A 25,488-nucleotide genomic window follows, 5' to 3' on the forward strand; every position below is an offset into this window, starting at 1 on the left:
TTGCTTAGACTTAACTCCACTTATACTTGTTTCCATTTCCTTAGCAACACGTAAATGACATTCCCATTTAGAGCTCATATTATTGCACAATATAATTACTTTTTACTGATAAATGTTTCTGCCGTGTGCGTTTTTTTTTATATTGCTATATACTTGATTTTATGTTGCATGTTTCAAATGTACTATGGTTGGTGTACAATTTCAAATTATATTATATAGCTGTTACTTAATTTTATGAATTATTTATTTATAGACAATTATATTATGTTATTTGTGTTCACAGGAATAATTTATTGGAATCTTTAAAAGACTATCATTATGAAAATCAATAAATAATTATACTTACTAAGAAAGCTGTCGGAAGCACCTTGCATGGTGCATTGGGAAAATGTTTTCTTAACAGAATATTTGCTGAATAAATATGTTGCAAACTGTTATCTGTGAACGGTAAGCAACACCCTGTAAGCTTAAACTGGTCTCCTTCATTGGCAGATTCCCTTCCATTTCTTTTCCCACTTCAGTTCTTACGCTTTGTTTTATTTATTTGTTCTTAATTTGCTATTTTAGATTGCCTAGTGCCTTTAATTGAAATCTGGTGAAATTTTCAAATCTGCTGGGAAGTCATCTGAGTTTGGGAAGTAGGGAGATAATCTCGTAGCAACGTAACTTAAGTTCTGCAGTTTAAGTCTGAAACATACCAAGTGTACTAATTGTACTAACTGTTGAAATATTTCACCAGAGTTCTGGGAAGTCATCTGAGTTTGGGAAGTAGGGAGATAATCTCGTAGCAACGTAACTTAAGTTCTGCAGTTTAAGTCTGAAACATACCAAGTGTACTAATTGTACTAACTGTTGAAATATTTCACCAGAGTGCTAGGAAGTCATCTGAGTTTGGGAAGTAGGGAGATAATCTCGTAGCAACGTAACTTAAGTTCTGCAGTTTAAGTCTGAAACATACCAAGTGTACTAATTGTACAAACTGTTGAAATATTTCACCAGAGTGCTGGGAAGTCATCTGTGTTTGGGAAGTAGGGAGATAATCTCGTAGCAACGTAACTTAAGTTCTGCAGTTTAAGTCTGAAACATACCAAGTGTACTAATTGTACTAACTGTAGGAATATTTCACCAGAGTTCTGGGAAGTCATCTGAGTTTGTGAAGTAGGGAGATAATCTCGTAGCAACTTAACTTAAGTTCTGCAGTTTAATTCTGAAACATACCATGTAAAACTAATTGTACAAACTGTTGAAATATTTCACCACAGAGCTAGGAAGTCATCTGAGTTTGGGAAGTAGGGAGATAATCTCGTAGCAACGTAACTTAAGTTCTGCAGTTTAAGTCTGAAACATACCATGTGTACTAATTGTACAAACTGTTGAAATATTTCACCAGAGTGCTGGGAAGTCATCTGAGTTTGGGAAGTAGGGAGATAATCTCGTAGCAACGTAACTTAAGTTCTGCAGTTTAAGTCTGAAACATACCAAGTGTACTAATTGTACAAACTGTTGAAATATTTCACCAGAGTGCTGGGAAGTCATCTGTGTTTGGGAAGTAGGGAGATAATCTCGTAGCAACGTAACTTAAGTTCTGCAGTTTAAGTCTGAAACATACCAAGTGTACTAATTGTACTAACTGTGGGAATATTTCACCAGAGTTCTGGGAAGTCATCTGAGTTTGTGAAGTAGGGAGATAATCTCGTAGCAACTTAACTTAAGTTCTGCAGTTTAATTCTGAAACATACCATGTAAACTAATTGTACAAACTGTTGAAATATTTCACCACAGAGCTAGGAAGTCATCTGAGTTTGGGAAGTAGGGAGATAATCTCGTAGCAACGTAACTTAAGTTCTGCAGTTTAAGTTTGAAACATACCATGTGAACTAATTGTACAAACTGTTGAAATATTTTCACCATAGTGCTGGGGAGTCATCTGAGTTTGGGAAGTAGGGAGATAATCTCGTAGCAACTTAACTTAAGTTCTGCAGTTTAAGTCTGAAACATACCAAGTGTACTAATTGTACTAACTGTGGGAATATTTCACCAGAGTGCTGGGAAGTAGGGAGATAATCTCGTAGCAACGTAACTTAAGTTCTGCAGTTTACGTCTGAAACATACCAAGTGTACTTAATTGTACTAACTGTTGAAATATTTCACCAGAGTTCTGGGAAGTCATCTGAGTTTGTGAAGTAGGGAGATAATCTCGTAGGAATCTTAAGTTCTGCAGTTTAAGTCTGAAACATACCAAGTGTACTAATTGTACAAACTGTTGAAATATTTCACCAGAGTGCTGGGAAGTAGGGAGATAATCTCGTAGCAACGTAACTTAAGTTCTGCAGTTTAAGTCTGAAACATACCAAGTGTACTAATTGTACTAACTGTTGAAATATTTCACCAGAGTGCTGGGAAGTCATCTGTGTTTGGGAAGTAGGGAGATAATCTCGTAGCAACGTAACTTAAGTTCTGCAGTTTAAGTCTGAAACATACCAAGTGTACTAATTGTACTAACTGTTGAAATATTTCACCAGAGTGCTGGGGAGTCATCTGAGTTTGGGAAGTAGGGAGATAATCTCGTAGCAACGTAACTTAAGTTCTGCAGTTTAAGTCTGAAACATACCAAGTATACTAATTGTACTAACTGTGGGAATATTTCAGCAGAGTTCTGGGAAGTCATCTGAGTTTGTGAAGTAGGGAGATAATCTCGTAGGAATCTTAAGTTCTGCAGTTTAAGTTTGAAACATACCAAGTGTACTAATTGTACTAACTGTTGAAATATTTCACCAGAGTGCTGGGAAGTCATCTGAGTTTGGGAAGTAGGGAGATAATCTCGTAGCAACGTAACTTAAGTTCTGCAGTTTAAGTCTGAAACATACCAAGTGTACTAATTGTACAAACTGTTGAAATATTTCACCAGAGTGCTGGGAAGTCATCTGTGTTTGGGAAGTAGGGAGATAATCTCGTAGCAACGTAACTTAAGTTCTGCAGTTTAAGTCTGAAACATACCAAGTGTACTAATTGTACTAACTGTGGGAATATTTCACCAGAGTGCTAGGAAGTCATCTGTGTTTGGGAAGTAGGGAGATAATCTCGTAGCAACGTAACTTAAGTTCTGCAGTTTAAGTCTGAAACATACCAAGTGTACTAATTGTACAAACTGTTGAAATATTTCACCAGAGTGCTGGGAAGTCATCTGTGTTTGGGAAGTAGGGAGATAATCTCGTAGCAACGTAACTTAAGTTCTGCAGTTTAAGTCTGAAACATACCAAGTGTACTTAATTGTACTAACTGTTGAAATATTTCACCAGAGTGCTGGGAAGTCATCTGTGTTTGGGAAGTAGGGAGATAATCTCGTAGCAACGTAACTTAAGTTCTGCAGTTTAAGTCTGAAACATACCAAATGTACTAATTGTACTAACTGTGGGAATATTTCACCAGAGTTCTGGGAAGTCATCTGAGTTTGTGAAGTAGGGAGATAATCTCGTAGGAATCTTAAGTTCTGCAGTTTAAGTCTGAAACATACCATGTGAACTAATTGTACTAACTGTTGAAATATTTCACCAGAGTGCTGGGAAGTCATCTGTGTTTGGGAAGTAGGGAGATAATCTCGTAGCAACGTAACTTAAGTTCTGCAGTTTAAGTCTGAAACATACCAAGTGTACTAATTGTACAAACTGTTAAATATTTCACCAGAGTGCTGGGGAAGTCATCTTTGTTTGGTAAGTAGGGAGATACTCTCGTAGCAACGTAACTTAAGTTCTGCAGTTTAAGTCTGAAACATACCAAGTGTACTAATTGTACTAACTGTGGGAAATATTTCACCAGAGTTCTGGGAAGCCATCTGAGTTTGTGAAGTAGGGAGATAATCTCGTAGGAATCTTAAGTTTTGCAGTTTAAGTTTGAAACATACCAAGTGTACTAATTGTACTAACTGTTGAAATACTTCTCCAGAAGTTGTTGAGAAGACATCTAAGGTTGCTCACTGTACAGTACTTCAGTAACGATATTCTAGTAGCAATGGAGGTAAGTCCTGCAGTAGAGAATTACTTTATGGACATACTTACAATAATCTCAAACTAATTTCTTGAACGATACAAGTCGGTGCAATAATTGTACTAACCTTAGAAATACTTAACCAGACGTTTTTGGGATACATTTAAGATTGTGTAGTAAGGATAATCTAGTAGTAATGTAAGTAAATAATGCAGTTTAAAAATGCCTTAAATACAAAGTTCAGGTACACTCTAAGTTTCTGTACTAATTGTTGAAATATACTATTTATTATGTTTGCGATCAAGGCAAAGAGTGTTGACATGTCTTACAAGTATTGTGTGCTTATATCAAGAGTCTGATTTGAGATTTCGAGCATCTTTTTTTTAATATTTAAGGCTAAAAGAAACATTAACATTCTGATGTATAAATCAGCTGAGCATTACCATGGTAACGATAAGGTGCCATTTACATTTTTAAATCGAATTCACAGATACTGTTTTCGTCTAGGGTTTTGCCAATAGAGAACATTAAAGAAAACAACTTTTTGAACTCTTTGTAAGTGACAAGGATAAAATTAGTCATCTGAATTCGGTTTGCTTTCATATGTTCTCCAGACTGTACTACGATATATGTTTAATCTATCTACCACTGTTGCCAACTCCAGATAAACTAAAAGTATTTTAATTCACGCTGTATTGATAAAAGCTGTTTCTTAACCTATAATGTGTTATACTGTAATTGTTGTGTAACTATTTACTTAACTGAAAGAATACATCATTAAAGTTTTGTTTTTACGAATACCGTTTATATAATAAACAGGTAATGCATTTTCTGCCTTAATTTTCGTTTGTGTTGATTTAATTAAACATTTTTCCTTCATTTTTAGCCCAATAAACATTATTTTCATGAGAATAAAATTATATAACATTTTATCTAAAATGGTTGTGTTTATTAACCTTTTAATGAAGTTAATGTAATTCAGATCCAAACAAAGCATGCTTTTCGACACCGAAGGTTGCATATTTTGTCTGATATCTCAGAAACGGGTAATCTTACAAGTCTGGAATGTATTTTTTAATATTTTAAGTTCACTTTATAAAACATCTAACATGTTTAATCACTATCTGCACGACATAAAATGTCTGTTTCGCTTTATTTCCATTCTTTCTTAAATAATAAGGTGAAATATTTATTAGTGTTCCCATATCGACACAGTCAATCACGTTCTCTATAAAGCCCATTTAGCCGAGTTTGCTGGCGGACCATATGTTGTTGATAATTAATGTCAAGGGTAACAGTCAGGGACATATAACACTGACATGAATAACGCTACCCGCCAGATATCACAGCGGCAAATGTTTATTAGTGTTCCCATATCGACACAGCCATCCACGTTCTCTATAAATCCCATTTAGCCGAGTTTGCTGGCGGGCCATATGTTGTTAATGATTGATGTCAAGGGTAACAGCCTTTAACACATATAACACTGACATGAATAACGCTACCCGCCAGATATCACAGTGGCAAATGTTTATTAGTGTTCCCATATCGACCTACCCATTAATGTTCTCTATAAAGCCCATTTAGCCGAGATTTCTGGCAGGCTGTATGTTGTTGATGGTTAATGTCTAGGGTAACAGTCTGGGACATATAACACTGACATGAATAACGCTACCCGCCAGATATCACAGCGGCAAATGTTTATTAGTGTTCCCATATCGACCTACCCATTAACGTTCTCTATAAAGCCCATTTAGCCGAGATTTCTGGCAGGCCTTATGTTGTTGATGGTTAATGTCTAGGGTAACAGTCTGGGACATATAACAATGACATGAATAACGCTACCCGCCAGATATCACAGCGGCAAATGTTTATTAGTGTTCCCATATCGACCTACCCATTCACGTTCTCTATAAAGCCCATTTAGCCGAGATTTCTGGCAGGCCGTATGTTGTTGATGGTTAATGTCTAGGGTAACAGTCTGGGACATATAATACTGACATGAATAACGCTACCCGCCAGATATCACAGCGGCAAATGTTTATTAGTGTTCCCATATCGACCTACCCATTCACGTTCTCTATAAAGCCCATTTAGCCGAGTTTTCTAGCAGGCCTTATGTTGTTAATGGTTAATGTCTAGGGTAACAGTCTGGGACATATAACAATGACATGAATAACGCTACCCGCCAGATATCACAGCGGCAAATGTTTATTAGTGTTCCCATATCGACCTACCCATTCACGTTCTCTATAAAGCCCATTTAGCCGAGTTTGCTGGCGGACCATAATTATGTTGTTGATGATTAATGTCAAGGGTAACAGTCTGGGACATATAACACTGACATGAATAACGCTACCCGCCAGATATCACAGCGGCAAATGTTTATTAGTGTTCCCATATCGACCTACCCATTCACGTTCTCTATAAAGCCCATTTAGCCGAGTTTGCTGGCGGGCCATATGTTGTTGATGGTTAATGTCTAGGGTAACAGCCTGGGACATATAACCACCGCTATGGATAACGCTACCCGCCAGATATCAGGGCAGCAAAGGTTTATTAGCATTCCCATATCGTCAAAGCCATTTATGTTCTCTATAAAGCCCATTTAGCCAACCTTTCTGGCTGGACCTATGTCGTTGTTTGCTGATGTCAAGGGTAACATCCTGGGACATATATAACCGCTATGGATAACGTTGACCGCCAGATATCACACCAACAAAGGTTTTTTGGTGTGTTCCCATATCTACTCAGCCATTCACGTTCTCTATAAAACCCATTTAGCCGAGTTTGCTGGCGGGCCATATGTTACGTTGTTAAGGATTTCCTGAAAATTGTAATAGATGATGTCACGTAACATGATAACTATTGGTAGGGTTATAAATTAAAGTACTACTGATGTATTGTTCTGGTTATTACATTGTCAACAACTGCTCTGTGTTTCATGTCAAATGTGGTCTCTAAACTTGTGAGGCAACTGTGTCAGTAGTGTTGTGGATGAGTCGCTTGACGGTCATTAAACGTAGGATATCCTGGAAACTTGTAATAGAGGATGTCCAATAACATGATAACTATTGGTAGGGTATAAATTAAAGTACTACTGATGTATTGTTCTGGTTATTACATTGTCAACAACTGCTCTGTGTTTCATGTCAAATGTGGTCTCTAAACTTGTGAGGCAACTGTGTCAGTAGTGTTTGTGGAGAGTCGCTTGACGGTCATTAAACATAGGATATCCTGGAAACTTGTAATAGAGGATGTCACATAACATGATAACTATTGGTAGGGTATAAATTAAAGTACTACTGATGTATTGTTCTGGTTATTACATTGTCAACAACTGCTCTGTGTTTCATGTCAAATGTGGTCTCTAAACTTGTGAGGCAACTGTGTCAGTAGTGTTGTGGAGAGTCGCTTGACGGTCATTAAACGTAGGATATCCTGGAAAACTTGTAATAGAGGATGTCACATAACATGAATAACTATTGGTAGGGTACAAGTTAAAAGTACTACTGATGTATTGTTCTGGTTATTACATTGTCAACAACTGCTCTGTGTTTCAAGTCAAATGTGGTCTCTAAACTTGTAAGGCAACTGTGTCAGTAGTGTTGTGGAGAGTCGCTTGACGGTCATTAAAACGTAGGATATCCTGGGAAACTTGTAATAGAGGATGTCACATAACATGATAACTATTGGTAGGGTACAAATTTAAAGTACTACTGATGTATTGTTCTGGTTATTACATTGTCAACCACTGCTCTGTGTTTCATGTCAAATGTGGTCTCTAAACTTGTGAGGCAACTGTGTCAGTAGTGTTGTGGAGAGTCGCTTGACGGTCATTAAACGTAGGATATCCTGGAAACTTGTAATAGAGGATGTCCAATACACATGATAACTATTGGTAGGGTACAAATTAAAGTACTACTGATGTATTGTTCTGGTTAATACATTGTCAACAACTGCTCTGTGTTTCATGTCAGATGTGGTCTCTAAACGTGTGAGGCAACTGTGTCAGTAGTGTTGTGGTAGAGTCACTTGACGGTCATTAAACGTAGGATATCCTGGAAACTTGTAATAGAGGATGTCACATAACATGATAACTATTGGTAGGGTACAAATTAAAGTACTACTGATGTATTGTTCTGGTTAATACATTGTCAACAACTGCTCTGTGTTTCATGTCAGATGTGGTCTTCTAAACGTGTGAGGCAACTGTGTCAGTAGTGTTGTGTAGAGTCACTTGACGGTCATTAAACACAGGATTTCCTGGAAACTTGTAATAGAGGATGTTACATAACGTGATAAACTATTGGTAGGGTACAAGTTAAAGTACTACTGATGTATTGTTCTGGTTATTACATTGTCAACAACTGCTCTGTGTTTCATGTCAAATGTGGTCTCTAAACGTGTAAGGTAACTGTGTCAGTAGTGTTGTGGAGAGTCACTTGAAGGTCATTAAACGTAGGATATCCTGGAAACTTGTAATAGAGGATGTCACATAACATGATAACTATTGGTAGAGTACAAATTATAGTACTACTGATGTATTGTTCTGGTTAATACATTGTCTACAACTGCTCTGTGTTTCATGTCAAATGTGGTCTCTAAACGTGTAAGGTAACTGTGTCAGTAGTGTTGTGGGAGAGTCCACTTGGAGGGTCATTAAACGTAGGATATCCTGGAAACTTGTAATAGAGGATGTCACATAACATGATAACTATTGGTAGGGTACAAAATTAAAGTACTACTGATGTATTGTTCTGGTTAATACATTGTCAACAACTGCTCTGTGTTTCATGTCAAATGTGGTCCTCTAAACGTGTGAGGCAACTGTGTCAGTAGTGTTGTGGAGAGTCCCTTGACGGTCATTAAACGTAGGATATCCTGGAAACTTGTAATAGAGGATGTCACATAACATGATAACTATTGGTAGGGTACAAATTATAGTACTACTGATGTATTGTTCTGGTTAATACATTGTCAACAACTGCTCTGTGTTTCATGTCAAATGTGGTCTCTAAACGTGTGAGGCAACTGTGTCAGTAGTGTTGTGTAGAGTCACTTGACGGTCATTAAAACACAGGATTTCCTGGAAACTTGTAATAGAGGATGTTACATAACGTGATAACTATCGGTAAGATACATTTAAAAAGTGCAAGCAATTTTTTTTTGTCGCTATTATATTGTAATCAACCGAAGGGAAATTACCACCCGTCACGTGTACGTTACCATAGAGAAGTGCAAGACCATATACTCCGCGCCAAAAAGAGTGATCTGGAACTGAAACGCGTGACAGATCCAAGATCCGAACGGCTAGATAGGTGCGAGCCCTCTGGGCTTAAGCAAAACTTAGGCCTAGCCCGAAGTTTTAAAGCGATAAGCGGTTTCCAGGCTAGAATCCTAAGAGTAGAGGAGGTTTTTAGTGGGTATTCTATGTAAGTAGGACTCCCACACTACAGGCTGGCGACCTGTGTGCGCAAAAGAATTTTCCTGCCTCTCCCTAAAAAAACGTAGGCAAGTGCAGGAAAGTGCAACTCTACTCAATGCTTATCTAAAACCAAACAATGAATCACTGATCTCAACTTCCTGAACATTTCTATGCCAAGCAAAAAAAGTGCTATATAGGGAAAAATATGACCTAATCCTATAAGTCAAAATTTCAAATAGTCTTTCCTATCCTATATAGTTTACAAACAGTGGGTTTCTCTACGCCGGTGATGGAGATATACATTACAGTTTAACAGGAAGATACTATTAATTGCGCAAAGTAATTTTGTTTATAAAAGTCTATGAAATTCACTTTCTTTGTAGTAAAGGATTTCGATAACCTTTTTAAAAAAGTTGCTAAATATGCCCAATGAAGTATAAAATTATTGATATAATAACTATTAAACGCAAAGTAGAAAAAAAGTACTTGGCAGATTTATTTAAAACATTAAATGCAAATTTAAAGTTAGAAATAAAACATTTCTTGTTTCAGAAAAAATATCATAATAATTAGAATATTTAGAATGGAATATTTATTTATTTCAATTTTTTACATACAATATATATACATTAGAAATATCGGAACAAAAAATAACCATCTAATCTTCAGTAGGCGATGGTTATGGAAATTAACAGAAACATGTACTTATAAAAATAAATTAAACCTATGGGAAAAAAAACATTAAAAACTACAACTTAATTATTAGTCTTCCAAACATTACACTAGAACTGGCGGCTTCTGTAGCGCGTGAACACAATATACTATTCACCTAATACATTTCTTCAAAATAAAGTTAAAAAATAACTAAAATTAAAAAGAAAAGATATAATATAGTAGCAGCAAAATATATAACAATTACAGTATACTCATTAACAAACCCATGATTCAACTAAAAATAGTAAAATAAACAGGTGTCCATAATTATAATAGATGTACAAATATAAAATTATGTCAAAATTGAAAAAAGAAAATTTAAATTGTCAACACTATGAAGCCAATCTTTAATACTTTTTGAAAATAAACTGAACTAATTTTTTTTTTTTATCAGGCAACAGGTTAAAAATTTTAAATGTAACGTAGAGATGTACATTTACTCACTTCATAAATAAATAAATTCATAAAGTAATATGAAAGGAAATTGAATATATAAATATCCATTTTAAGCATATATTATATTCTTCAAAGTAAAAATCAAAACACGTCTTCCGATTACAAAGTGAAGTTTACAGAAAAATGTTAACGGTGCTCAATATACTTACAAACCACTTTGCTGCAAAAGTGGTCACAAGAGGTAATTTATTTCAGGTAAATTGCCTTTGTGAAAGTGCTTTAACAATATTCCCTGCCACTCCTTTCCAATAGAACTTATAAAACTTCTTGCTTTTGATCTCTTTTTTGTTTAATATCATAAAAAATTCATGCACGTCTAGATTTATTAGTTATTTAAAAATTAAATACATTTTAAATAGAACAAATGTGTAACAGGTCTGGAATATAAAGTTCATTCGTGAAGTTAAACGTAGCTATAGAGAGTGGGATGGAAAATAATTCGTACCATTTAAGTTCTCGTTTGTTGCAATAAAAGTCTTTTTGTATATGTGATAATAATGAAACCTAGTTAATTTTTTAAAACAAAATTTTATATTAAAGTATGACTCTGTTATATAAACCTAAGTACTGTCAGAATTTTTGGTCTTCATAAAAATTGTTACATCAAGAAGTCTTTACTGAAATGTATAATGCTCTTATTAAAGAAGTATCGTATAACAAACAGTTAAACAGAAATGCAAAATGTTCTAAAAAGCTTTAGAACAAGTAATGTTCTACACAAGCTTTGGCTGAGTATGTCCAATTAGTAGGGGTTCCGAATTATTGTTTGTAAAATAGTTACAAATCTCTTGTAACTACGCTGAATCTCATCCTGAGCTAATATTTGTTACATCGTATGTTCTTTCCATTTTTTATTAATATCTATCTGATCTAAGCGCCCAATTAAAATTAAAACAATAGAAAAAGATTAATAGAAAAAGACTTAGACCTAGTGGCTCCGCCATCAAGGTCAGGTCGGCCCCAACAACGGACTTGGCCATTTCATTTCAGAACATTCATATACATTTTCTTAAAGAAGCGTTAAGAATTATAACTGAATAACAGAGAAATTGTACATTTAAATATTATAACAGGTGAATTAGAAATCTACAATCATAATTATAGTTACATACAAAGTAAAATAATTATACTCTGGAAAATTAAATAATTGCTTTAATGTTAACATTTATATGATTGTAATCGAATAATATTACTTGTACTTATTTAATTTTCTTTTATTACCCAATGGTAAAAAGCATTTTGTGGTTGTATGAAACATAGTTTTAATAGTTTACTCTTATTTAACGACCGTACAGATGGATATAAATATAGCATATCTCAGTAAAATCATGCCCAATAAATCTGATAGAACATTTTTCTCAGCCACAGATCTGGAACGGAATTAATGGGCCGTATTACAGTGGGAGTGATACACTACTTTCACAGAGCTCTAAATAAGGAGAAAAGGTACACCTAACACTTTTTAAGCTTACATTGAAACAATATATTAGCTTCAATTACAATAACATCATACTTAAAGAAATTATTATCTTAATGAAAAAAGCAGAATCCAACTAGGTTATAGCCAGTCCACTTATACATCTTAGTTGTGGGAGTGCTACTGTAAGATTTATTGTACGAATTTAAAAACCTACTTAATTATCCATGGTACTGTACAACACTTCTGCAACCTATTAGCAAATTTAAGTTTAGCTACGTTTTCTTTAGAGAAAAAAAAAGAAGATAAGGGATTAATGAGTGCTGAGGGACTAAGGGCTAAGGGGCTAATAATATATTACTAAAAGATTAAAACACAATGTGCTTTACCTGTTGCTCTACAAAAATCACATATAAGATGTATCAATCATATGAGTGGTATTACTAAGATATGCATGTTAACATTACTAACTGGAGATGTTATTAAACACGTATAACATAGACTTTTATCTCCTGTTGCTCTACACTCAGCAAATATAAGATGTATCAATAATATGAGTGTATTACTAAGAAGTGAATGTAAACATTAACTAACTGGAGGTTTTACCAAACACGTATAACATAGAATTTTATTTCCTGTTGCTCTGCACCCGGCACATATAAGATGTATCAATAATATGAGTGTATTACTAAGATATGCATGTTAACATTACTAACTGGAGATTTTATTAAACACGTATAGCATAGAATTTTATTTCCTGTTGCTCTACACCCGGCACATATAAGATGTATCAATAATATGAGTGTATTACTAAGATATGCATGTTAACATTACTAACTGGAGGTTTTACCAATCACGTATGACATAGAATTTTATTTCCTGTTGCTCTACAACCCGGCACATATAAGATGTATCAATAATATTAGTGTATTACTAAGATATGCATGTTAACATTACTAACTGGAGGTTTTACCAAACACGTATAACATAGAATTTTATTTCCTGTTGCTCTACACCCGGCACATATAAGATGTAATCAATATATGAGTATATTACTAAGATATGCATGTTAACATTACTAACTGGAGATTTTATTAAACACGTATAGCATAGAATTTTATTTCCTGTTGCTCTACACCCGGCACATATAAGATGTATCAATAATATGAGTGTATTACTAAGATATGCATGTTAACATTACTAACTGGAGGTTTTACCAATCACGTATGACATAGAATTTTATTTCCTGTTGCTCTACACTTGGGACATATAAGATGTATCAATCAAATAAGTGTATTATTAAAAAATGCATGTTAACAGTACTAACTGGAGACTTTATCAAACACGTATAACATAGAATGTGTATCTCCTGTTACTCTACACACGGCACATATAAGATGTAATCAATCATATAAGTGTATTACTAAGAAAATGCATGTTAACAGTACTAACTGGAGACTTTATCAAACACGTATAACATAGAATGTGTATCTCCTGTTACTCTACACACGGCACATATAAGATGTATCAATCATATAAGTGTATTACTAAGAAATGCATGTTAACAGTACTAACTGGAGACTTTATCAAACACGTATAACATAGAATGTGTATCTCCTGTTACTCTCAGCACATAAAAAATGTATCAATAATATGAGTGTATTACTAAGAAGTGAATGTAAACATTACTAACTGGAGGTTTTATCAAACACTTATAACATAGAATGTGTATCTCATGTTGCTCTACACTCGGCACATATGAGAAGTATCAATCATATGAGTGTATTACTAAGGAATGCATGTTAACATGACTGACTGGATTATTTTAATCAAACAATTATATAATAGAATGTGTTTCTCTTGTTGATCGACACAGAATCTATATAAGTTCTTGAATTTATATTAGTACAGAATGAGAAGTTGATGGACAATATTTGCACCAATTTGTATACATTTATTTGTTCTGAGGATATGACAAAATGTCTTAATCCTGTTGTTAAACACTCAGCATATATAAGTTGTAGCAATCATATGTGTGTATTAATAGCTAATGCAGGTTAAAATTGCATAGTAGTCAGTTGCCTTACATAATACCAATGTGTGTCTAATTAGCTACTCACCACCACGGACAAAGTAGTGCGGTCTATTGAATGTGTTTCCCGCAAGACAGTTACAGACTCAGATGCGTTACATGATACCAATGTGATTTAATTAGATACTCACCACCACGGACCAAACGGTGTGGTCAACTCGATTACGGCCATCTTATGTTCCAGACTAATGATATTGTTTTCCCGCAAGACAGTGACAGACTCAGATGCGTTACATGATACCAATGTGTTTAATTAGATACTCACCACCACGGACCAAACGGTGTGGTCAACTCGATTACGGCCATCTTATGTTCCAGACTAATGATATTGTTTCCCGCAAGACAGTGACAGACTCAGATGCGTTACATGATACCAATGTGTTTAATTAGATACTAACCACCACGGACCAAACGGTGTGGTGGTCAACTCGATTACGGCCATCTTATGTTCCAGACTAATGATATTGTTTCCCGCAAGAGAGTGACAGACTCAGATGCGTTACATGAATACCAATGTGATTAATTAGATACTCACCACCACGGACCAAACGGTGTGGTCAACTCGATTACGGCCATCTTATGTTCCAGACTAATGATATTGTTTCCCGCAAGACAGTGACAGACTCAGATGCGTTACATGATACCAATGTGATTAATTAGATACTCACCACCACGGACCAAACGGTGTGGTCAACTCGATTACGGCCATCTTATGTTCCAGACTAATGATATTGTTTCCCGCAAGACAGTGACAGACTCAGATGCGTTACATGATACCAATGTGATTAATTAGATACTCACCACCACGGAACCAAACGGTGTGGTCAAACTCGATTACGGCCATCTTATGTTCCAGACTAATGATATTGTTTCCCGCAAGACAGTGACAGACTCAAATGCGTTACATGATACCAATGTGATTAATTAGATACTCACCACCACGGGACCAAACGGTGTGGTCAACTCGATTACGGCCATCTTATGTTCCAGACTAATGATATTGTTTCCCGCAAGAGAGTGACAGACTCAGATGCGTTACATGATACCAATGAGATTAATTAGATACTCACCACCACGGACCAAACGGTGTGGTCAACTCGATTACGGCCATCTTATGTTCCAGACTAATGATATTGTTTCCCGCAAGAGAGTGACAGACTCAGATGCGTTGCATGATACCAATGTGTTTAATTAGATACTCACCACCACGGACCAAATGGTGTGGTCAACTCGATTACGGCTATCTTATGTTCCAGACTAATGATATTGTTTCCCGCAAGAGAGATGACAGACTCAGATGCGTTACATGATAACCAATGTGATTAATTAGATACTCACCACCACGGACCAAATGGTGTGGTCAACTCGATTACGGCTATCTTATGTTCCAGACTAATGATATTGTTTTCCCGCAAGAGAGTGACAGGCTCAGATGCTTTAACAAATTTACCAATGTGTGTCTAATTAGCTACTCACCAATACGGACAAAGTAGTGCGGTCAATTGAATTTGTTTCCCCCAAGACAGTGACAGACTCAGATGTGTTACATGATACCAAATTTGATTAAGTAGATATTCACCACCACGGACCAAATGGGCGTGGACAACTCGATTACGGCTATCGAATGTTCCAGACTAATGAATATTGTTTTCCCGCAAGAGAGTGACAGTCCCAGATGCCGTACATGATACCAATGTGTTTCTAATTAGGTACTCAAACACCCCGGACTAAATACTGTGGTCAACTTGATTGTGGCTGTGTTGTTTACAAGTCTAATGATATTGTTTCCTGCAAGAGAGTGACAGTCCCAGATGCTGTACATGATACCAATGTGTTTCTAATTAGGTAATTACCATCTCGGACCAAATACTGTAGTCAACTGGATAGTAGCTGTGTTGTTTACAAGTCTAATGATATTGTTTTTCCCGCAAGAGTGTGACAGTCCCCGGATGCCTTACATGTTACCAATGTGTTTCTAATTTGGGAATTACCACCTCGGACCAAATGGTGTGGTCAACTCGATTACAGCTATCTTATACTCCAGACTAATGATATTGTTTCCCGCAAGAGAGTTACAGTCCCTGATGCCGTACATGATACCAATGTGTTTCTAAATAGGTAATTACCACCTCGGACCAAATACTGTGGTCAACTGGATTGTGGCTGTGTTGGTTACAAGTCTCATGATATTGTTTCCCGCAAGACAGTGACAGTCTCAGATGCGTTACATGATACCAATGTGATTAATTAGATACTCACCACCACGGACCAAATGGTGTTGTCAACTCGATTACAGCTATTTTATGTTCCAGACTAATTATATTGTTTCCCGCAAGAGAGTGACAGTCCCAGATGCCGTACATGATACCAATGTGTTTCTAATTAGGTACTCACCACCCGGACCAAATACTGTGGTCAACTGGATTGTGGCTGTGTTGGTTACAAGTCTAATGATATTGTTTCCCGCAAGACAGTGACAGTCTCAGGTGTCGTATCTGATAACATTGTGTGTCCAATTAGTTACTTACCACCACGGAACCAAATAGTGTGGTCAACTGGATTGTGGGTGTGTTGTTTTACAAGTCCAATGATATTGTTTTCCCGCAAGAGAGTGACAGTCCCAGGTGTCGTACATGATACTAATGTGTGTCCAGTTAGTTACTTAACACCACGGACCAAATAGTGTGGTCAACTGGATTGTGGCTGCGTTGTTTACATGTTTAATGATATTATTACCCGCAAGGGAGTGACAGTCCCAGATGCCGTACATTATCCTAATGTGTGTCTAATTAGGTACTCACCACCCGGACCAAATACTGTGGTCAACTTGATTGTGGCTGTGTTGTTTACAAGTCTCATGATATTGTTTCCCGCAAGAGAGTGACAGTCCCGGATGCTTTACATGATACCAATGTGTTTCTAATTAGGTAATTACTACCTCGAACCAAAATGGTGTGGTCAACTCGATTACAGCTATCTTATAATCCAGACTAATAATATTGTTTCCCGCAAGAGAGTAACAGTCCCAGATGCCGTACATGATACCAATGTGTTTCTAAATAGGTAATTACCCTCCTCGGACCAAATACTGTGGTCAACTGGATTGTGGCTGTGTTGGTTACAAGTCTAATGATATTGTTTCCCGCAAGACAGTGACAGTCCCAGGTGTCGTATCTGATAACCTTGTGTGTCCCAATTAGTTACTTACCACTACGGACCAAATAGTGTGGTTAACTGGATTGTGGCTGTGTTTGTTTACAAGTCCAATGATATTGTTTTCCCGCAAGAGAGTGACAGTCCCAGGTGTCGTATCTGATACCAAATGTGTGTCCAGTTAGTTACTCACCACTACGGACCAAATAGTGTGGTCAACTCGATTACGGCTATCTTATGTTCCAGACTAATGATATTGTTTCCCGCAAGAGAGTGACAGACTCAGATGCATTGCATGATACCAATGTGTTTAATTAGATACTCACCACCACCACGAACCAAATGGTGTGGTCCAACTCGATTACGGCTATCTTATGTTCCAGACTAATGATATTGTTTCCTCCCGCAAGAGAGTGACAGACTCAGATGCGTTACATGATACCAATGTAATTAATTAGATACTCACCACCACGGACCAAATGGTGTGATCAACTCGATTACGGCTATCTTAATGTTCCAGACTAATGATAATTGTTTTCCCGCAAGAGAGTGACAGGCTCAGATGCTTTACATTTTACCAATGTGTGTCTAATTAGCTACTCACCACCCACGGACAAAGTAGTGCGGTCAATTTAATTTGTTTTCCCCCAAGACAGTGACAGACTCAGATGCGTTTACATGATACCAATTTGATTAAGTAGATATTCACCACCACGGACCAAATGGTGTTGGACAACTCGATTACGGCTATCTTATGTTCCAGACTAATGATATTGTTTTCCCGCAAGAGAGTGACAGTCCCAGATGCCGTACATGATACCAATGTGTTTCTAATTAGGTACTCAACACCCGGACTAAATACTGTGGTCAACTTGATTGTGGCTGTGTTTGTTTACAAAGTCTCATGATATTGTTTATTGAAACTCTATCGCTGCACTCTGTGCCATTGCAGTATGGACGTAATTGGAGTTAACGTTGAGTACAAAGTGATTGAACGATGAGTACAGTTCTAACCTCATTGTGCGAGTGCGACATGTCCATGACATCTGAACTGGATCACGTTTCTCGCCTTCACCAAATTCGGGGATACTTCTGCAACAGACTTTGACAATATCTCATGAGCGTTGTGGCGCAATCGGTTCGTTACGGGAGTGATGAGTTGGAGGTTACGAGTTCGAATCCAACCTCAGTACATACACTTTTTGCAGAAATTTAAATGAGATCTATATTTATTTTAAATCGTTTGTTTTAGTTATTTTTTTTTCCTGGAGGGAAGAAACATTTTTTATGAGTAATTGCGGTTATTGCATATATAGTAATCATACTTTTATAATATTTAATAACGCTTGTACTATTCATTATTCTTCATAATTAAAGTTATAATGAATTTCACAGTCCACTCAAACTAGACAAGGCAAGCAGTGTATAGTTTACGGTGACAACAAATTTAGGGAGAAGATAAACCTTAAAGGATGGATGTATTACATGGCAATGTTTGGGAAAAACATGCGGAGCAGGCAGTTAAAACTGATGCCGACAAATTAAATCTAATTGTGACGAATGATAAACATTCAGGAAGCCACCCTGTAACTTACCGTACATTGCAAACGCCTTCACCAATCATCAAAAGTAGTAGGTGTTAGATCACAAGTATCAACACCTGTCCTAGAATGATAAATTTTCCTGTATCACCCTTACTCTTCTCAATCTTTGTTTTAAACCAAAAATGATCGACGGAGCCTCCCAAACGGATGATGAATCATTTTAAAATCAAAGGATGAGCTATTGTCACGAATAAGGCAGCTTGAATACCAGCAAAGTTGCCTCGTTGATCATGTTCAATTCACTCAACAAAGAAGCTTGAGGGACAGAGGTGTCTGCACGTGCCTTAAGAAATCTGAGAAAAATCTCAACTTCGGTTCAGACTGCTGTATTAGCAACAACTTCAGCAGCTGTTCAAACTGATGCAACCGAGGAGGAACAAATGGGATCATATGAGCATGTATTTGAACAATAAGATAGAAACAGATTTAAAAGCAATTTCAGCTAATGACAGTACCAAATATATACCGAGGACAAACTTAGTCCTTTACTAAGAAAGTGAAAGCGAAAAGGAAAAATAAAAAGATAAAACGTGGTAAACAGACTTCATTATTGAACCCAGACCGATGACAAATCGCCCCCCAAAAAATACTTTTCAACTTGAAGATAGTGATATACAGTTGTATTTTGAGAACATACTCTCCCCTCCACCTGGTGTTCTCCTCCTAGCCCGGCTCATAGTTACCTAACCAGGCTAACGGAAAACCGACAATCTGTCACAATTAAAAAGTGACCTGAAAATTCAAGATTATGAATGGGTGGTTTTCTCCGGTGAATAATGGACGCGGTTATGAGACGGGTACACATTGGACTTTGCTTCTGTACCAGCGTAGTGTTAACACCTTTTATCACCTGGACTCTATCGCGGGAATGAATGCGGCTCACGCAGTGGAGCTTGAGCTTGCCAACAGGCTAAGTTCCTCGGGCAGCCCTGTCCCTGCTGTACGAGAAATCGGGTGTCTGCAACAGAAGGTCAGCGTGGAATGTGGTGTATTTGTTCTACAAAACATTAAAACTTTATTTTCCTCGATTGAGCAAAATGTTCCTTTCTCTGGTACGCTTGTTTCAGAAGAGCTTTTCTGTTATGCAAATATATAATGAAATTCTCAACCTTTAATCAAATACTAAAATCTGTTTTTAAATAACACAAACTCTGAAATTGTTGTAAATAGTGGTTTAAGTAATCGAGGAATACTCAATGATAAGAATGTTCACTCAAAATCTCACATGTTAACAATAATAGTAAACGTAGATAAGGAAGTAATATTAATGATAAGAGTAAACTGATAGTACATCGGAGATAGCCACTGTAAAGAGCTACAACCTACTTTTGCAAAAACTTTTACCCGAGTTAATGGTAGCAGGAGTACTGTTATCCTGGTAGGAGTATATTTTTATTGTGTAAGCCAACTACAAACTGTTTTACTAAAATTTAAATGACAGAGACCCACGTTGTAATTGTAGGTGGCACAAAATGACACTAGTCATAATCATTGTGTATCTGTAACAAATCTGTTTGTCTGTTATAAAAAAAACATATGTAAAGCAACAGTGATTGTGACAGAGGTCCACTTTTGTACAACATTCCTATCCATAGATTAAACGAAATTATGCTTACCAATAAGTTTTTATTTACTAAATTTCTGTATGTTTTCTGATACTAAGTAATTTTCTTTTAAATCACTTCTTTGAACAGAAGCCATTTTGTAAAAGGAATGGTATTGCATATGAATAGTCAGGGAAAGAGTGTGATCTGTTCAAAGATTGCGGGGGTGGTTGCAAAACAGTGGTAAATGTAACAGATTTTTACAGATTACAACCACCCACGCCTCAGCCTACAGGGTATTAACAATAATGTTTCTAAACTTAGTGTCTCACATTTAAACTAAAGGTTAACGACAAAGAAGTGATATCTTGCTTGTAAATATGACGTTGATACAAATTTAGGCAACTGTTATAGTAGTAAAGGTGATGATAACTCCATATGTCAGACTGCTATTTCCAACAGTTTGACTGATGATATACAAAATCATCCATCTCAATGCTCAAAGTGTTAATAACAAAGTTGAACATCATTAATGTATTTTTAAACCAACATCAAACCTGATTTCTTTTGCATATCTGAAACTTGGCAAAATGAACTCAATAGTCATTGTGTTTTATTTTATTGGCTATTCTCAATCATCTGCAACTACTCGGAAGTCCCATATACATGGCGGTGTTGCGATATTTTCCAAGGATTTTTTACGACACAAAAAACACTACAAAACATAAATGAGCTCTCATCTGAAATGGACATTGAGTGTACAGGAATCTCCATTTTCGAAAATTAAAATGAATTTAATTGTAATTTACAGGCCACCTAATGTAAATTTTGATGTCTTCTTAACCATTCTAAATGAATATTTTTTCTTTCGCTCATAAAGACATCGTACCACACCACAGAATATGTGGGGAACTTCAATATAAAATTTTTATTAGATAAGACTTGTAACAAAAGACAAAAAACTTAGTTGACTTACTAGATTTAAAACTATTATAACACTGTTATAAAGGAACCCACTAGAATAACTTCTCATAGTGCTACACTAATTGACAATATAATTAACCAACTTGCCAGTACAAAATATTATTAAGTCACATGTTATAAGGACAGTTTTTTTCTGACCCATGATGCTCAGGTTATACATTTTGTTAACTCCAGTAAAAAATTAGTACCCGAAAACCGCAACAATACGTAAGCGATATTTTTCTGACAACAACTGGAAATATTTTGAAACACTTTTAAACTCAGAAACTTGGAATGATGTATATAACTGTAGTTTACCGAACGAAAAATTTGAAATGTTTACTAAATACATTTAATTATTTCTATAAACTTGAGCCTTTCCAGTGGTTAGTAAAAAAGGTTAATCTTAGGAAAAAAACTAGCTTGAACTGGATAACTAGAGAAGTAAGAGAGGCTAATCTCAATCTTAACGATCTTAAGTCACTTCCTAGGAATTTAGTACCTGAGAATGTTGTTGAGGATGCTAGGAGTAAGTATAATGGTCTTGTAAAGAATACAAAAGCTAAGTTCTACGATGAACAAATTATGAACCTTCAGACAACAAGTCCTAAAGCTATGGTGGAATGTTGTTAATGACACAGTACCTATGAGACGCAAAGCAAAAAATAAATTTAAATATGAACTTTTTGTAAATGGATCGAAAAATAATTGATGGCAGCTTGTTTAGCGAGCACTTTTTAATAGTTATTTTTCAGTAGTAGCCGTGGACATGGTGACCAGCATTCCACACCCATCCGAGCCTGCGGTGCTTGTACCCCCCAGCCCGGTTGGAAGCATGTTTCATCAGTGAGGTGTCAGTCTCTGAGGTGTGGGATGTTGTGAGGCGGCTGAGGAGCACGCGTTCAACTGGGATGGATGGTATCGTTGTTGGTATTATAAAAAGGTGTTTTTTCCCGTTCATTTCTATTGTTTTCACTCATTTGGTAAACTCCAGCTTAACCCATGGCACTTTTCCACCTGTATATAAAATAAGCCAAACTCATACCGATATTTAAATCAGGCTCTTAAATATCAGATAGAAAATTACAGACCAATAAGTATCCTAGTCGGCATTTTCAAAAATCATTGAAACTATTATGTGTAATAAACTTATCCAATTCTTTCAGCAACAAAATATGTTTGGTCCGCACCAACCACGGTTTTCCTCAAAGGTAAATCTACGTCTTCTGCAATTTTTAATTTCATTAATTCCCATTATAACTTCTCTTGACCACAACAAGCTGTACTCGATATGCATCTTCTGCGATCTCAGCAGGGCGTTTGACTGTGTCAGGCATGACGTTCTGCTGAGTAAAGCTTGAGGCATATGGCATTCGAGGTGTTTGCGCTTCAATTATTTGCCTCCTATTTAAAAGACAGAAAACAAGTCGTAGAAATATCCACAAATACAGGTATTCACCATTCAAATAGGGAGTCATTAAGTGCGGCGTACCACAGGGCTCTAATTTTTGGGACCAATACTGTTTGTCATCTACATAAATGATCTTCCAAAAACATCAACCATAGCAAGATTATCATGTACGCCGACGACTGCACTTTACAAACATCAGAGTCTACTGCGTCAGCAGCAGTTGATGGCCTGCCAACAATAGCCTCGCTCAATCTTCTGAATGGTTTTTTCAAAAATGGGCTTGTTTTCTCAATCCAATCAAGACAGGCTTTATACGTTTCACAATACTTAAAGCACCCAATAGTCACATATTCCAGGTCACAGTGGACTCACCTAACAACAACAACTCATTGCAACATTTTTCTGCCACAAAATTTCTTTGGGCTGCATTTGGACGCCCATCTCATCTTCTCAACTGGGGAATCTCATGTAGATGTCATCTGCAAAAGGCTCCGCCCAGTCTGCTATGCTCTCTCGGCCCGCCTTGCTCAGGTAATGCAGCATCCGAGTCCTTCTCGCCTGTATATTTCTCCCTATGTTGAATCAATTTTTTAAAGGTATGGAATTATTTTTTTGGGGTATGTCAAGTAACAAAAATTTTCAAAGAGTTTTTCAAAATTCAAAAAATGGTGTAATAAGAGCAATGATGAAAATGACCAGAAGGGAATCTTGTCAGTTGGTGTTTAAAGAATTAAACATAATGACGTTGGCTGGTCTGGTGGGGTAATGAGTGCTGCATGTTTGTTAGAAATAATCCCACTCTGTTTTACTGCTGGCGCGGCTTGCCACTCGTATTCAACGAGGGGCGCGCAGCGACTGACAGTGCGGCAACATTCGACTACATTTTTTCAAAAGGCCACAGTACATATGTACTGTAGTAATATAACAGGCTGCCATCAAACATAAAAAAAGAAACAGGTGCTTATACTTTTATAAAGACTTTTAAGAGAGTACTTTTGTAACAAAAGGCTTTTAAAAGAAGGACTTTATACAAGACATGTAAACTGTATTTTCCTTGTTATATATTTGTTCTTACTTTGATGTGTTTCAAATTTGTATTGTAATTTGAACGAATAAAATATTATTTATATTATTGTTTTCCCGCAAGAGAGCGACAGTCCCGGATGCCTTAAATGAATACCAATGTGTTTTCAAATTAGGTATTCAACCTCCACGGACCGAATAGAGTGTGTTTAAATCGATTGCGGCTATCTTTAATGTTCCTGGTTAATGGTGTTTTTGTTTCCCGCAAGAGAGTGACAGTTCTACATGGCTTACACGATCCCCAATGTGTGTCAAATTAGGTACTCACTACCACAGACCAAATAGTAAGGTCAACTCGATTGTGGCTGTGTTGTTTTACAAGTCTAATGATATTGTTTCCCCTGCAAGAGAGTGAACAGTCCCAGATGCCGTAACATGATACCAATGTGTTTTTTAAATTAGGTTACTCACCATCCAGACCAATACTGGGGGTCACCTGTATTGTGGCTGTGTTGTTTACAAGTCTAATGATATTTTTTCCCGCCAAGAGAGTGACAGTCCAGATGCCTTACATGATCCCAACGTGTGTTACATATTAGGTAACTCACTACCACAGACCAAATAGTAAGGGTCAACTTTGATTGTGGCTGTGTTTTTTTACAAGTCTAATGATATTGTTTCCCCCGCAAGAGAGTGACAGTCCCAGATGCTGTAACATGATACCAATGTGTTTCTAATTAGGTAATTACCAATCTCGGACCAAATACTGTAGTCAACTGGATTGTAGCTGTGTTGGTTTAACAAGTCTAATGATAAGTGTTTGCCCGCAAGAGTGTGACAGTCCCGGATGCCTTACATGTTACCAATGTGTTTCTAATTAGGGAATTAACCAACCTCGGACCAAATGGTGTGGTCAACTCGATTACAGCTATCTTTTACTCCAGACTAATGATATTGTTTCCCGCAAGAGAGTGACAGTCCAGATTGCCGTACATGATACCAATGTGTTTCTAAATAGGTAATTACCAACCTCGGACCAAATACTGTGGTCAACTGGATTGTGGCTGTGTTGGTTACAAGTCTAATGAATATTGTTTCCCGCAAGACAGTGACAGTCTCAGGTGTCGTATCTGATAACATTGTGTGTCCAATTAGTTACTTACCACCACCCACGGGACCAAATAGTGTGGTCAACTGGGATTGTTGGGTGTGTTGTTTACAATTCCAATGATATTTGTTTCCTCCTCGCAAGAGAGTGACAGTCCCAGTGTCGTACATGATACCATAGTGTGTGTCCAGTTAGTTACTTTAACACCACGGACGCAAATAGTGGTGGTCAACTGGATTGTGGCTGCGTTGTTTTACATGTTTTAATGATATTGTTACCCCGCAAGGGATTGACAGTCCCAGAGATGCCCGTACATTATCCTAATGTGTGTCTAATTAGGTAACCTCACCACCCGGACCAAATACTGTGGTCAACTTGATTGTGGCTGGTGTTGTTTACAAATGTCCTCCATGATATATAGGTTTTCCCGCAAGAGAGTGACAGTCCCGGAATGATTTACATGATACCAATGTGTTTCTAATTAGGTAAATTATACTACCTCGTACCAAATGGTGTGGTCAACTCGATTACAGCTATCTTATACTCCAGACTAATGATATTGTTTTTCCCGCAAGAGAGTGACAGTCCCCA

Source organism: Homalodisca vitripennis, chromosome 7 (genome assembly GCF_021130785.1).
Source record: "Homalodisca vitripennis isolate AUS2020 chromosome 7, UT_GWSS_2.1, whole genome shotgun sequence".
In the NCBI taxonomy this organism is placed as follows: domain Eukaryota; kingdom Metazoa; phylum Arthropoda; class Insecta; order Hemiptera; family Cicadellidae; genus Homalodisca; species Homalodisca vitripennis.